This window comes from Pelobates fuscus, chromosome 2 (genome assembly GCF_036172605.1).
Source record: "Pelobates fuscus isolate aPelFus1 chromosome 2, aPelFus1.pri, whole genome shotgun sequence".
Classification (NCBI taxonomy): Eukaryota; Metazoa; Chordata; class Amphibia; order Anura; family Pelobatidae; genus Pelobates; species Pelobates fuscus.
Genome location: NC_086318.1, coordinates 446,143,605 through 446,159,666, shown reverse-complemented (window position 1 = coordinate 446,159,666; position 16,062 = coordinate 446,143,605).

The following is a 16,062-nucleotide window of genomic DNA, read 5'->3' as shown; positions in this document are numbered from 1 at the left end:
TAACGCTATATAAACAATATACCTCTATATAGATATTATAACTCTATATAAACAATATAACTCTATATAAACAATATAACCCAATATAAACATTATAACGCTATATAAACAATATACCTCTATATAAACATTATACCTCTATATAAACAATATTACCCTATATAGATATTATAGCTATATAAACAATATACCTCTATATAAACAATATAACCCGATATAAACATTATAACGCTATATAAACAATATACCTCTATATAAACATTATAACTCTATATAAACATTATAACTCTATATAAACAATATACCTCTATATAAACATTATAACCTCTATATAAACAATATAACTCTATATAAACAATATAACCTCTATATAAACAATATACCTCTATATAAACATTATAACCTCTATATAAACAATATAACCCTATATAAACATTATAACTCTATATCAACAATATAACTCTATATAAACATTATAACCTCTATATAAACAATATAACCCTATATAAACATTATACCCCTATAAAAAACAATATAACCCTATATAAACATTATACCTCTATATAAACAATATAACCCTATATAAACAATATACCTCTATATAAACATTATAATTCTATATAAACATTATAACTCTATATAAACAATATAACCCTATATAAACATTATAATTCTATATAAACAATATACCTCTATATAAACATTATAACTCTATATAAACAATATAACTCTATATAAACAATATAACCTCTATATAAACAATATAACTCTATATAAACATTATAACCTCTATATAAACAATATAACCCTATATAAACATTATAACTCTATATAAACAATATAACTCTATATAAACATTATAACCTCTATATAAACAATATAACCCTATATAAACATTATACCTCTATATAAACAATATAACCCTATATAAACAATATACCTCTATATAAACATTATAATTCTATATAAACATTATAACTCTATATAAACAATATAACCCTATATAAACATTATAATTCTATATAAACAATATAACTCTATATAAACATTATAATTCTATATAAACATTATAACCTCTATATAAACAATATACCTCTATATAAACATTATAACCTCTATATAAACAATATAACCCTATATAAACATTATACCTCAATATAAACAATATAACCCTATATAAACAATATACCTCTATATAAACATTATAATTCTATATAAACATTATAATTCTATATAAACATTATAACCTCTATATAAACAATATACCTCTATATAAACATTATAACCTCTATATAAACAATATAACTCTATATAAAAATTATACCTCTACATAAACATTATAACTCTATATAAACAATATAACTCTATATAAACATTATAACTCTCTATAAACAATATAACTATATATAAACATTATAACTCTCTATAAACAATATAACTATATATAAACATTATACCTCTACATAAACATTATAACTCTATATAAACAATATAACTCTATATAAAAATTATACCTCTACATAAACATTATAACTCTATATAAACAATATAACTCTATATAAACAATATAACTCTATATAAACATTATAACTCTCTATAAACAATATAACTATATATAAACATTATACCTCTATATAAACAATATAACCTCTATATATAAACAATATAACTATATAAACATTATAACTCTATATAAACATTATAATTCTATATACACATTATAACCTCTATATAAACAATATAACTCTATATAAACATTATAACTCTATATCAATAACATAACTCTATATAAACATTATAACTCTATATAAACAATATAACTCCATATATAAACATTATACCTCTATATATAAACAATATAACCTCTATATATAAACAATATAACTATATAAACATTATAACTCTATATAAACATTATACCTCTATATAAACAATATAACCCTATATAAACAATATAACTCTATATAAACATTATAACTCTATATAGACATTATAACTCCATATATAAACATTATACCTCTATATAAACCATATATTGCTCTATATATCATATTCCACCTATACATGAATATCATATATCACTCTCTCTATATACTATTTACCTCCTAAACTGCTCTATATATAGCACCTATATATAAATATCATATATTGTCTATGTGTAATTTATTCCATATACACCACTCTATATATAACATATACCCCAAACTCATCAAAATATTACATCTCTAATACAGACACATCTAATCACATCACTTTAATATAAAATTATCGCAGTCTGTCACATAGAGATCCACTCCCCAGCAATTCTCTGTGGGCTAGTTAGGGCCAAGCTGGGACGGGGGATGGGGGGTGGAGGGGGGAATGAATTAATTGGGTATTACAGGGGCACTATAACCAGACTAATCACTGCTAGAAACCTGTATCTCTGAAACGGAATCGTTAACATGTGAATGATTTGGATCAGGGGTCCTCGAGTACCCCCCACCAGTCCAGGATTTAGGGATTACCCAGATGTGTCTAAGGTGTTTTTAGAAAAAGAGAGAAAAAACAAAACACTTTAGACACAACAGGGTAATCCCTAAATCCTGGACTGGTAGGAGGAACCCCTGATTTAGATTCTGTTATATAGATTATTACTGGGGTGAGAATCCAAATGATATAAATGGACCCTGTTGCCCCATGCAATCCTCACTCTGTAATAGTAAATGAAACCAGGTTACACCATCTTGTCATCTCCAAAAAAGCCATCCCATAGGAAATCAATTTCCAAGTCCTTCTCATTCAACCATCTCAGCTGGCAGACCACTCCATGAACCTACTACCTTTTTACAGCCTGGTGCCCGGACTCTCCATTCTATTCTATTCAGCTGGGTCTTACCTATTCACTCTGGGAGGAAGTCTATCTGTGAATCCACACTCGCAGGGAGATGCTCTTATAATGATAGCCCGACCACCTGGCCTTTAAATAGTTCCTATGAAGGTGACAGATTGGGACAACTGCGAGAGGATGGGAACAGCTGGTCTTATCTGAAAAACTCTATCTGGCTAGATCTGAGCAGATTCTAGTATCTCAAACAACATACCAGTCCATACACACACTAATCTATACACAGTGAGTCCATATACCAATCAATATGCTAATCTATACACAGTGAGTCCATATACCAATCAATATGCTAATCTATACACAGTCCATATACCAACAAATCTATACACAGCGAGTCCATATACCAATCAATATGCTAATCTATACACAGTCCATATACCAACAAATCTATACACAGTGAGTCCATATACCAATCAATATGCTAATCTATACACAGTCCATATACCAACTAATCTATACACAGCGAGTCCATATACCAATCAATATGCTAATCTATACACAGTCCAAATACCAACTAATCTATACACAGCGAGTCCATATACCAATCAATATGCTAATCTATACACAGTCCATATACCAACAAATCTATACACAGCGAGTCCATATACCAATCAATATACTAATCTATACACAGTCCAAATACCAACTAATCTATACACAGCGAGTCCATATACCAATCAATATGCTAATCTATACACAGTCCATATACCAACAAATCTATACACAGTGAGTCCATATACCAATCAATATGCTAATCTATACACAGTCCATATACCAACTAATCTATACACAGCGAGTCCATATACCAATCAATATGCTAATCTATACACAGTCCAAATACAAAGTAATCTATACACAGTGAGTCCATATACCATTAAATATGCTAATCTATACACAGTCCATATACCAATCAATATATTAATCTATACACAGTCCAAATACCAAGTAATCTATACACAGTGAGTCCATATACCATTAAATATGCTAATCTATACACAGTCCATATACCAATCAATATATTAATCTATACACAGTCCAAATACCAACTAATCTATACACAGTGAGTCCATATACCAATCAATATGCTAATCTATACACAGTCCATATACCAATCAATATGCTAATCTATACACAGTCCATATACCAACAAATCTATACACAGTGAGTCCATATACCAATCAATATACTAATCTATACACAGTCCAAATACCAAGTAATCTATACACAGTGAGTCCATATACCAATCAATATGCTAATCTATACACAGTCCATATACCAATCAATATATTAATCTATACACAGTCCAAATACAAAGTAATCTATACACAGTGAGTCCATATACCAATCAATATGCTAATCTATACACAGTCCAAATACCAACTAATCTATACACAGCGAGTCCATATACCAATCAATATGCTAATCTATACACAGTCCATATACCAATCAATATATTAATCTATACACAGTCCATATACCAATCAATATGCTAATCTATACACAGTCCATATACCAATCAATATGCTAATCTATACACCGTCCATATACCAAGTAATCTATACACAGTGAGTCCATATACCAATCAATATACTAATCTACACACAGTCCATATACCAACTAATCTATACACAGTGAGTCCATATACCAATCAATATGCTAATCTATACACAGTCCATATACCAATCTATATGCTAATCTATATACAGTCCATATACCAAGTAATCTATACACAGTCCATATACCAATCTATATGCTAATCTATATCCAGTCCATATACCAACTCATCTATACACAGTGAGTCCATATACCAATCAATATGCTAATCTATGCACAGTCCATATACCAAGTAATCTATACACAGTCCATATACCAATCAATATTCTAATCTATACACAGTCCATATACCAATCAAAATGCTAATCTATACACAGTCCATATACCAAGTAATCTATACACAGTCCATATACCAATCAATATGCTAATCTATACACAGTCCATATACCAATCAATAAAATAATCTATACACAGTCCATATACCAAGTAATCTATTCACAGTGAGTCCATATACCAATCAATATGCTAATCTATACACAGTCCATATACAAATCAATATGCCAATCTATACACAGTCCATATACCAATCAATATGCTAATCTATACACAGTCCATATACCAATCAATATGCTAATCTATACACAGTCCATATACCAATCAATATACTAATCTATACACAGTCCATATACCAATCAATATGCTAATCTATACACAGTCCATATACCAATCAATATGCTAATCTATACACAGTCCAAATACCAAGTAATCTATACACAGTGAGTCCATATACCAATAAATATGCTAATCTATACACAGTTCATATACCAACTGATCTATAGACAGTCCATATACCAATCAATATACAAATCTATACACAGTCCATATACCAATCAATATACAAATCTATACACAGTCCATATACCAATCAATATGCTAATCTATACACAGTCCATATACCAAGTAATCTATACACAGTGAGTCCATATACAAATCAATATATTAATATATACACAGTCCATATACCAATCAATATACTAATCTATACACAGTCCATATACCAAGTAATCTATACACAGTGAGTCCATATACCAATCAATATACTAATCTATACACAGTCCAAATACCAACTAATCTATACACAGTGAGTCCATATACCAATCAATATACTAATCTATACACACTCCATATACTGTTCTCAGACAGTTTATAGTTAATAGATACAGGGCTGTCCTCAGACAGTTAATAGTTAATAGATACAGCGCTGTCCTCAGACAGTTAATAGTTAATAGATACAGCGCTGTCCTCAGACAGTTAATAGTTAATAGATACAGCGCTGTCCTCAGACAGTTAATAGTTAATAGATACAGCGCTGTCCTCAGACAGTTAATAGTTAATAGATACAGCGCTGTCCTCAGACAGTTAATAGTTAATAGATACAGCGCTGTCCTCAGACAGTTAATAGTTAATAGATACAGCGCTGTCCTCAGACAGTTAATAGTTAATAGATACAGCGCTGTCCTCAGACAGTTAATAGTTAATAGATACAGCGCTGTCCTCAGACAGTTAATAGTTAATAGATACAGGGCTGTCCTCAGACAGTTAATAGTTAATAGATACAGGGCTGTCCTCAGACAGTTAATAGTTAATAGATACAGCGCTGTCCTCAGACAGTTAATAGTTAATAGATACAGCGCTGTCCTCAGACAGTTAATAGTTAATAGATACAGCGCTGTCCTCAGACAGTTAATAGTTAATAGATACAGCGCTGTCCTCAGACAGTTAATAGTTAATAGATACAGCGCTGTCCTCAGACAGTTAATAGTTAATAGATACAGCGCTGTCCTCAGACAGTTAATAGTTAATAGATACAGCGCTGTCCTCAGACAGTTAATAGTTAATAGATACAGCGCTGTCCTCAGACAGTTAATAGTTAATAGATACAGCGCTGTCCTCAGACAGTTAATAGTTAATAGATACAGCGCTGTCCTCAGACAGTTAATAGTTAATAGATACAGCGCTGTCCTCAGACAGTTAATAGTTAATAGATACAGGGCTGTCCTCAGACAGTTAATAGTTGATAGATACAGGGCTGTCCTCAGACAGTTAATAGTTAATAGATACAGGGCTGTCCTCAGACAGTTAATAGTTAATAGATACAGCGCTGTCCTCAGACAGTTAATAGTTAATAGATACAGCGCTGTCCTCAGACAGTTAATAGTTAATAGATACAGCGCTGTCCTCAGACAGTTAATAGTTAATAGATACAGCGCTGTCCTCAGACAGTTAATAGTTAATAGATACAGCGCTGTCCTCAGACAGTTAATAGTTAATAGATACAGCGCTGTCCTCAGACAGTTAATAGTTAATAGATACAGCGCTGTCCTCAGACAGTTAATAGTTAATAGATACAGCGCTGTCCTCAGACAGTTAATAGTTAATAGATACAGCGCTGTCCTCAGACAGTTAGTAGTTAATAGATAGAGCGCTGTTCTCAGACAGTTAGTAGTTAATAGATAGAGCGCTGTTCTCAGACAGTTAATAGTTAATAGATACAGCGCTGTCCTCAGACAGTTAATAGTTAATAGATACAGCGCTGTCCTCAGACAGTTAATAGTTAATAGATACAGCGCTGTCCTCAGACAGTTAATAGTTAATAGATACAGCGCTGTCCTCAGACAGTTAGTAGTTAATAGATACAGCGCTGTCCTCAGACAGTTAATAGTTAATAGATACAGGGCTGTCCTCAGACAGTTAATAGTTAATAGATAGAGCGCTGTCCTCAGACAGTTAATAGTTAATAGATACAGCGCTGTCCTCAGACAGTTAATAGTTAATAGATACAGCGCTGTCCTCAGACAGTTAATAGTTAATAGATACAGCGCTGTCCTCAGACAGTTAATAGTTAATAGATACAGCGCTGTCCTCAGACAGTTAGTAGTTAATAGATACAGCGCTGTCCTCAGACAGTTAGTAGTTAATAGTGATGGGGGTGCTGCTGATATTTGAAGGAGGGGGAACCAAACACAAGCCCCTATTCATAATGAACAGTCTGGGTAAAAATACCAAGACAGAGAGCAGCTGTCCCCCCCCCTCCCCCCACCACGTAGATAACACTCACATCATTAGTAATAATATAAAGTGATGAAAATGTCCATCTATAGGATACGTTACACCCAGCAGGCTCAGACATCTCCATTAAAGGACCACTATAGGCACCCAGACCACTTCAGCTTAATGAAGTGGTCTGGGTGCCAGGACCAGCTATGTTTAACCCTTTTTTCTATAAACATAGCAGTTTCAGAGAAACAGCTATGTTTATAATAGGGTTATTCCAGCCTCTCGTGGCTGTCTCATTGACAGCCGCTAGAGGTGCTTCCGCGCTTCTCACTGTGATTTTCACAGTGAGAAGACGCCAGCGTCCATAGGAAAGCATTGTGAATGCTTTCCTATGGACTGGCTGAATGCGCGGGGCTCCTGACGCGCATGCGCATTCAGCCGAGGAGGAGTCCCCCTGCCCGGCGCTGGAGAAAGAGGTAAGTTTAACCCCTTCCACCCCCCAGAGCCCGGCAGGAGTGGGACCCTGAGGGTGGGGGCACCCTCAGGGCACTATAGTGCCAGTAAAACGAGTATGTTTTCCTGGCACTATAGTGATCCTTTAATGTATTAGCTGTCAAATCTCTACATAATGCTGCTCCCGCCTATCTATCCTCCCTTATACACAAGTATGTCCCGTCTAGGCCCTTACGCTCTGCCGAAGACCTGCGTCTATTCTCTGTTCGTACCCCCGCCTTCAAGACTTCTCCAGGGCTGCACCTTCCCTCAGCTCACCCAGTCTCTACACCTTAAAAAAAATCATTAAAAACTCACTTTTTCACAAAAGCGTATCAATGCAAAGTTATGCACTTCGGGGTCAAGAATGCTCAAGCAATTTACACCCTAAATGGAAGTGAATTAGGGATAACCACACACGAGAAGGATTTGGGAATTGTTATAGACAATAAATTAGGCAGCAATATGCAATGTCAATCTGCCGTTGCTAAGGCCAGTAAGGTTTTGTCATGTATAAATAGGGGCATGAATTCTCGGGATGAAAATATAATTTTGCCTCTTTATAAATCGCTGGTAAGACCACACCTTGAATATGCTGTGCAATTTTGGGCACCTGTTCTAAAGAAGGATATCACGGCACTAGAAAAAGTGCAGAGACAAGCTACAAAATTGATAAAAGGAATGGAGCATTTTAGTTAAAAAATTTAAATCTGTTTAGTTTGGAAAAACAGCGCCTCAGAGGGGATATGATAATATTATACAAATATATTCGGGGCCAGTACAAACCATTATATGGAAATCTATTCATAAACAGGGCTATACATAGGACACGAGGTCACACATTTAGGCTGGAAGAAAGGAGATTTCATCTAAGGCAAAGAAAAGGTTATTTTACAGTAGGAGCAATAAGGATATGGAATTCTCTGCCTGAAGAGGTGGTTTTATCAGAGTCTATACAGATATTTAAACGGAAATTGGATAAATACTTGCAAAAACATAACATACAGGGATATAATTTCTAATTAGTGGGGTAATAGCTGCTTGATCCAAGGAGACATCTGACTGACATTTTGGGGTCAGGAAGGAATCTTTTCCTAGTTTGTTGCAAAATTGGAAGTGCTTCAGACTGGGTTTTTTGCCTTCTTTTGGATCAACAGCAAAAGCATATGTGAGGAAGGCTGAACTTGATGGATGCAAGTCTCTTTTCAGCTATGTAACTATGTAACAATGTAATTTAATTCTTAATGGCACCAAAACCCCTCACTAAGTCTTCATTGAACATGATTCTACTAATCTACTTCCCTAATACTATCCTTACCTTTTGTCACTATACCCCACTCCCTCTAACATGTAAATTCACTGAGCAGGGCCCTCAATCCCTCTGTTACTGTGTCACTATACCCCACTCCCTCTAACATGTAAACTCACTGAGCGGGCCCTCAATCCCTCTGTTACTGTGTCACTATACCCCACTCCCTCTAACATGTAAACTCACTGAGCGGGCCCTCAATCCCTCTGTTACTGTGTCACTATACCCCACTCCCTCTAACATGTAAACTCACAGAGTAGGCCCTCAATCCCTCTGTTACTGTGTCACTATACTCCGCTCCCTCTAGCATGTAAACTCACTGAGCAGGGCCCTCAATCCCTCTGTTACTGTGTCACTATACCCCACTCCCTCTAACATGTAAACTCACTAAGCAGGCCCTCAATCCCTCTGTTACTGTGTCACTATACCCCACTCCCTCTAACATGTAAACTCACTGAGCAGGGCCCTCAATCCCTCTGTTACTGTGTCACTATACCCCACTCCCTCTAACATGTAAGCTCACTGAGCAGGGCCTCAATCCCTCTGTTACTGTGTCACTATACCTCACTCTCTCTAACATGTAAACTCACTGAGCAGGGCCTCAATCCCTCTGTTACTGTCACTATACCCCACTCCCTCTAACATGTAAACTCACTGAGCAGGCCCTCAATCCCTCTGTTACTGTCACTATACCCCACTCCCTCTAACATGTAAACTCACTGAGCAGGGCCCTCAATCCCTATGTTACTGTGTCACTATACCCCACTCCCTCTAGCATGTAAGCTCACTGAGCAGGCCCTCAATCCCTCTGTTAATGTGTCACTATACCCCACTCCCTCTAACATGTAAACTCACTGAGCAGGGCCCTCAATCCCTCTGTTACTGTGTCACTATACCCCACTCCCTCTAACATGTAAACTCACTGAGCAGGCCCTCAATCCCTCTGTTACTGTGTCACTATACCCCACTCCCTCTAACATGTAAACTCACCGAGCAGGTCCTCAATCCCTCTGTTACTGTCACTATACCCCACTCCCTCTAACATGTAAGCTCACTGAGCAGGGCCCTCAATCCCTCTGTTACTGTGTCACATTACCCCACTCCCTCTAACATGTAAACTCACTGAGCAGGGCCTCAATCCCTCTGTTACTATGTCACTATACCCCACTCCCTCTAACATGTAAACTCACTGAGCAGGGCCCTCAATCCCTCTTTTACTGTGTCACTAAACCCCACTCACTCTAACATGTAAGCTCACTGAGTAGGCCCTCAATCCGTCTGTTACTGTGTCACTATACCCCTCTCCCTCTAACATGTAAGCTCACTGAGCAGGGCCCTCAATCCCTCTGTTACTGTGTCACTATACCCCACTCCTTCTAACATGTAAACTCACTGAGCAGGCCCTCAATCCCTCTGTTACTGTGTCACTATACCCCACTCCCTCTAACATGTAAACTCACTGAGCAGGCCCTCAATCCCTCTGTTACTGTGTCAGTATACCCCACTCCATCTAACATGTAAACTCACTGAGCAGGGCCCTCAATCCCTCTTTTACTGTGTCACTATACCCCACTCCCTCTAACATGTAAACTCACTAAGCAGGCCCTCAATCCCTCTGTTACTGTGTCACTATACCCCACTCCCTCTAACATGTAAACTCACTGAGCAGGGCCCTCAATCCCTCTGTTACTGTGTCACTATACCCCACTCCCTCTAACATGTAAGCTCACTGAGCAGGGCCTCAATCCCTCTGTTACTGTGTCACTATACCTCACTCTCTCTAACATGTAAACTCACTGAGCAGGGCCTCAATCCCTCTGTTACTGTCACTATACCCCACTCCCTCTAACATGTAAACTCACTGAGCAGGCCCTCAATCCCTCTGTTACTGTCACTATACCCCACTCCCTCTAACATGTAAACTCACTGAGCAGGGCCCTCAATCCCTATGTTACTGTGTCACTATACCCCACTCCCTCTAGCATGTAAGCTCACTGAGCAGGCCCTCAATCCCTCTGTTAATGTGTCACTATACCCCACTCCCTCTAACATGTAAACTCACTGAGCAGGGCCCTCAATCCCTCTGTTACTGTGTCACTATACCCCACTCCCTCTAACATGTAAACTCACTGAGCAGGCCCTCAATCCCTCTGTTACTGTGTCACTATACCCCACTCCCTCTAACATGTAAACTCACCGAGCAGGTCCTCAATCCCTCTGTTACTGTCACTATACCCCACTCCCTCTAACATGTAAGCTCACTGAGCAGGGCCCTCAATCCCTCTGTTACTGTGTCACATTACCCCACTCCCTCTAACATGTAAACTCACTGAGCAGGGCCTCAATCCCTCTGTTACTATGTCACTATACCCCACTCCCTCTAACATGTAAACTCACTGAGCAGGGCCCTCAATCCCTCTTTTACTGTGTCACTAAACCCCACTCACTCTAACATGTAAGCTCACTGAGTAGGCCCTCAATCCGTCTGTTACTGTGTCACTACACCCCTCTCCCTCTAACATGTAAGCTCACTGAGCAGGGCCCTCAATCCCTCTGTTACTGTGTCACTAAACCCCACTCCTTCTAACATGTAAACTCACTGAGCAGGCCCTCAATCCCTCTGTTACTGTGTCACTATACCCCACTCCCTCTAACATGTAAACTCACTGAGCAGGCCCTCAATCCCTCTGTTACTGTGTCAGTATACCCCACTCCATCTAACATGTAAACTCACTGAGCAGGGCCCTCAATCCCTCTTTTACTGTGTCACTATACCCCACTCCCTCTAGCATGTAAACTCACTGAGCAGGGCCTCAATCCCTCTGTTACTATGTCACTATACCCCACTCCCTCTAACATGTAAACTCACTGAGCAGGGCACTCAATCCCTCTGTTACTGTGTCACTATACCCCACTCCCTCTAACATGTAACCTCACTGAGCAGGGCCCTCAATCCCTCTGTTACTGTGTCACTATACCCCACTCCCTCTAACATGTAAGCTCACTGAGCAGGCCCTCAATCCCACTGTTACTGTGTCACTATACCCCACTCCCTCTAGCATGTAAACTCACTGAGCAGGGCCCTCAATCCCTCTGTTACTGTGTCACTATAACCCACTCCCTCTAACATGTAAACTCACTGAGCAGGGCCCTCAATCCCTCTGTTACTGTGTCACTATACCCCACTCCCTCTAACATGTAAATTCACTGAGCAGGGCCCTCAATCACTCTTTTACTGTGTCGCTATACCCCACTCCCTCTAGCATGTAAGCTCATTGAGCAGGCCCTCAATCCCTCTGTTACTGTGTCACATTACCCCACTCCCTCTAACATGTAAACTCACTGAGCAGGGCCTCAATCCCTCTGTTACTATGTCACTATACCCCACTCCCTCTAACATGTAAACTCACTGAGCAGGCCCCTCAATCCCTCTTTTACTGTGTCACTATACCCCACTCCCTCTAACATGTAAGCTCACTGAGTAGGCCCTCAATCCGTCTGTTACTGTGTCACTATACCCCTCTCCCTCTAACATGTAAGCTCACTGAGCAGGGCCCTCAATCCCTCTGTTACTGTGTCACTATACCCCACTCCTTCTAACATGTAAACTCACTGAGCAGGCACTCAATCCCTCTGTTACTGTGTCACTTTACCCCACTCCCTCTAACGTGTAAACTCACTGAGCAGGCCCTCAATCCCTCTGTTACTGTGTCACTATACCCCACTCCCTCTAACATGTAAACTCACTGAGCAGGGCCTCAATCCCTCTGTTACTGTGTCACTATACCCCACTCCCTCTAGCATGTAAACTCACTGAGCAGGGCCTCAATCCCTCTGTTACTATGTCACTATACCCCACTCCCTCTAACATGTAAACTCACTGAGCAGGGCACTCAATCCCTCTGTTACTGTGTCACTATACCCTACTCCCTCTAACATGTAAACTCACCGAGCAGGTCCTCAATCCCTCTGTTACTGTCACTATACCCCACTCCCTCTAACATGTAAGCTCACTGAGCAGGGCCCTCAATCCCTCTGTTACTGTGTCACTATACCCCACTCCCTCTAACATGTAAACTCACTGAGCAGGGCCTCAATCCCTCTGTTACTGTCACTATACCCCACTCCCTCTAACATGTAAACTCACCGAGCAGGTCCTCAATCCCTCTGTTACTGTCACTATACCCCACTCCCTCTAACATGTAAGCTCACTGAGCAGGGCCCTCAATCCCTCTGTTACTGTGTCACTATACCCCACTCCCTCTAACATGTAAACTCACTGAGCAGGGCCTCAATCCCTCTGTTACTGTGTCACTATACCACACTCCCTCTAGCATGTAAGCTCACTGAGCAGGGCCCTCAATCCCTCTGTTACTGTGTCACTATACCCCACTCCCTCTAAAATGTAAACTTACTGAGCAGGGCCCTCAATCCCTCTGTTACTGTGTCACTATACCCCACTCCCTCTAACATGTAAACTCACTGAGCAGGGCCCTCAATCCCTCTGTTACTGTGTCACCATACCCCACTCCCTCTAACATGTAAACTCACTGAGCAGGGCCCTCAATCCCTCTGTTACTGTGTCACTATACCCCACTCCCTCTAACATGTAAGCTCACTGAGCAGGCCCTCAATCCCCCTGTTACTGTGTCACTATACCCCACTCCCTCTAACATGGAAGCTCACTGAGCAGGGCCCTCAATCCCTCTATACTGTGTCACTATAACCCACTCCCTCTAGCATGTAAACTCACTGAGCAGGGCCCTCAATCCCTCTGTTACTGTGTCACTATACCCCACTCCCTCTAACATGTAAACTCACTGAGCAGGTCCTCAATCCCTCTGTTACTGTCACTATACCCCACTCCCTCTAACATGTAAACTCACTGAGCGGGCCCTCAATCCCTCTGTTGCTGTGTCACTATACCCCGCTCCCTGTAACATGTAAGCTCACTGAGCAGGGCCCTCAATCCCTCTGTTACTGTGTCACTATACCCCACTCCCTCTAGCATGTAACCACCCTGAGCAGGCCCTCAATCCCTCTGTTACTGTGTCACTATACCCCACTCCCTCTAACATGTAAACTCACTGAGCAGGGCCTCAATCCCTCTGTTACTGTGTCACTATACCCCACTCCCTCTAACATGTAACCTCACTGAGCAGGGCCCTCAATCCCTCTGTTACTGTGTCACTATAACCCACTCCCTCTAACATGTAAACTCACTGAGCAGGCCCTCAATCCCTCTGTTACTGTGTCACTATACCCCACTCCCTCTAACATGTAAACTCACTGAGCAGGCCCTCAATCCCTCTGTTACTGTCACAGGGGATGAGGGGTTAAATACTGAGGAAGGGGGGTTTATGGGGGTGGGTGACACACAGGGGATGCCTGCACCTTCCCTGCACCTTCACAGCTCCCTCCCTCCCTGCACCTTCACAGCCCCCTCCCTGCACCCTCACAGCCCCCTCCCTGCACCCTCACAGCCCCCTCCCTCCCTGCACCTTCACAGCCCCCTCCCTCCCTGCACCCTCACAGCCCCCTCCCTGCACCCTCACAGCCCCCTCCCTCCCTGCACCCTCACAGCCCCCTTCCTGCACCTTCAAAGTCCCCTCCCTCCCTGCACCCTCACAGCCCCCTCCCTGCACCTTCACAGACCCCTCCCTCCCTGCACCCTCACAGTCCCCTCCCTGCACCTTCACAGCCCCCTCCCTCCCTGCACCCTCACAGCCCCCTCCCTGTACCTTCACAGCCCCCTCCCTCCCTGCACCTTCACATCCCCCTCCCTGCACCCTCACAGCCCCCTCTCTGCACCTTCACAGCCCCTTCCCTCCCTGCACCCTCACAGCCCCCTCCCTGCACCTTAACAGCCCCCTCCCTGCACCTTCAAAGTCCCCTCCCTCCCTGCATCTTCACATCCCCCTCCCTGCACCCTCACAGCCCCTCCCTGCACCTTCACAGCCCCCTCCCTCCCTGCACCCTCACAGCCCCCTCCCTGCACCCTCACAGACCCCTCCCTGCACCTTCACAGCCCCCTCCCACTCTGCACCTTCACAGCCCCCTCCCTGCACCTTCACAGCCCCCTCCCTCCCTGCACCCTCACAGCCCCCTCCCTGCACCCTCACAGCCCCCTCCCTGCACCTTCATAGCCCCCTCCCTGCACCATCACAGCCCCCCCCTGCACCCTCACTGCCCCCTCACTGCACCTTCACAGCCCCCTCCCTGCACCTTCACAGCCCCCTCCCTCCCTGCACCCTCACAGCCCCCTCCCTGCACCTTCACAGCCCCCTCCCTCCCTGCACCTTCACAGCCCCCTCCCTGCACCTTCACAGCCCCCTCCCTCCCTGCACCCTCACAGCCCCCTCCCTGCACCTTCACAGCCCCCTCCCTCCCTGCACCCTCACAGCCCCCTCCCTGCACCTTCACAGCCCCCTCCCTGCACCATCACAGCCCCCTCCCTGCACCCTCACTGCCCCCTCCCTGCACCTTCACAGCCCCCTCCCTGCACCTTCACAGCCCCCTCCCTCCCTGCACCCTCACAGCCCCCTCCCTGCACCTTCACAGCCCCCTCCCTCCCTGCACCCTCACAGCCCCCTCCCTGCACCCTCACATCCCCCTCCCTGCACCCTCACAGCCCCCTCCCTCCCTGCACCTTCACAGCCCCCTCCCTCCCTGCACCTTCACATCCCCCTCCTTGCACCCTCACAGCCCCTCTCTGCACCTTCACAGCCCCTTCCCTCCCTGCACCCTCACAGCCCCCTCCCTG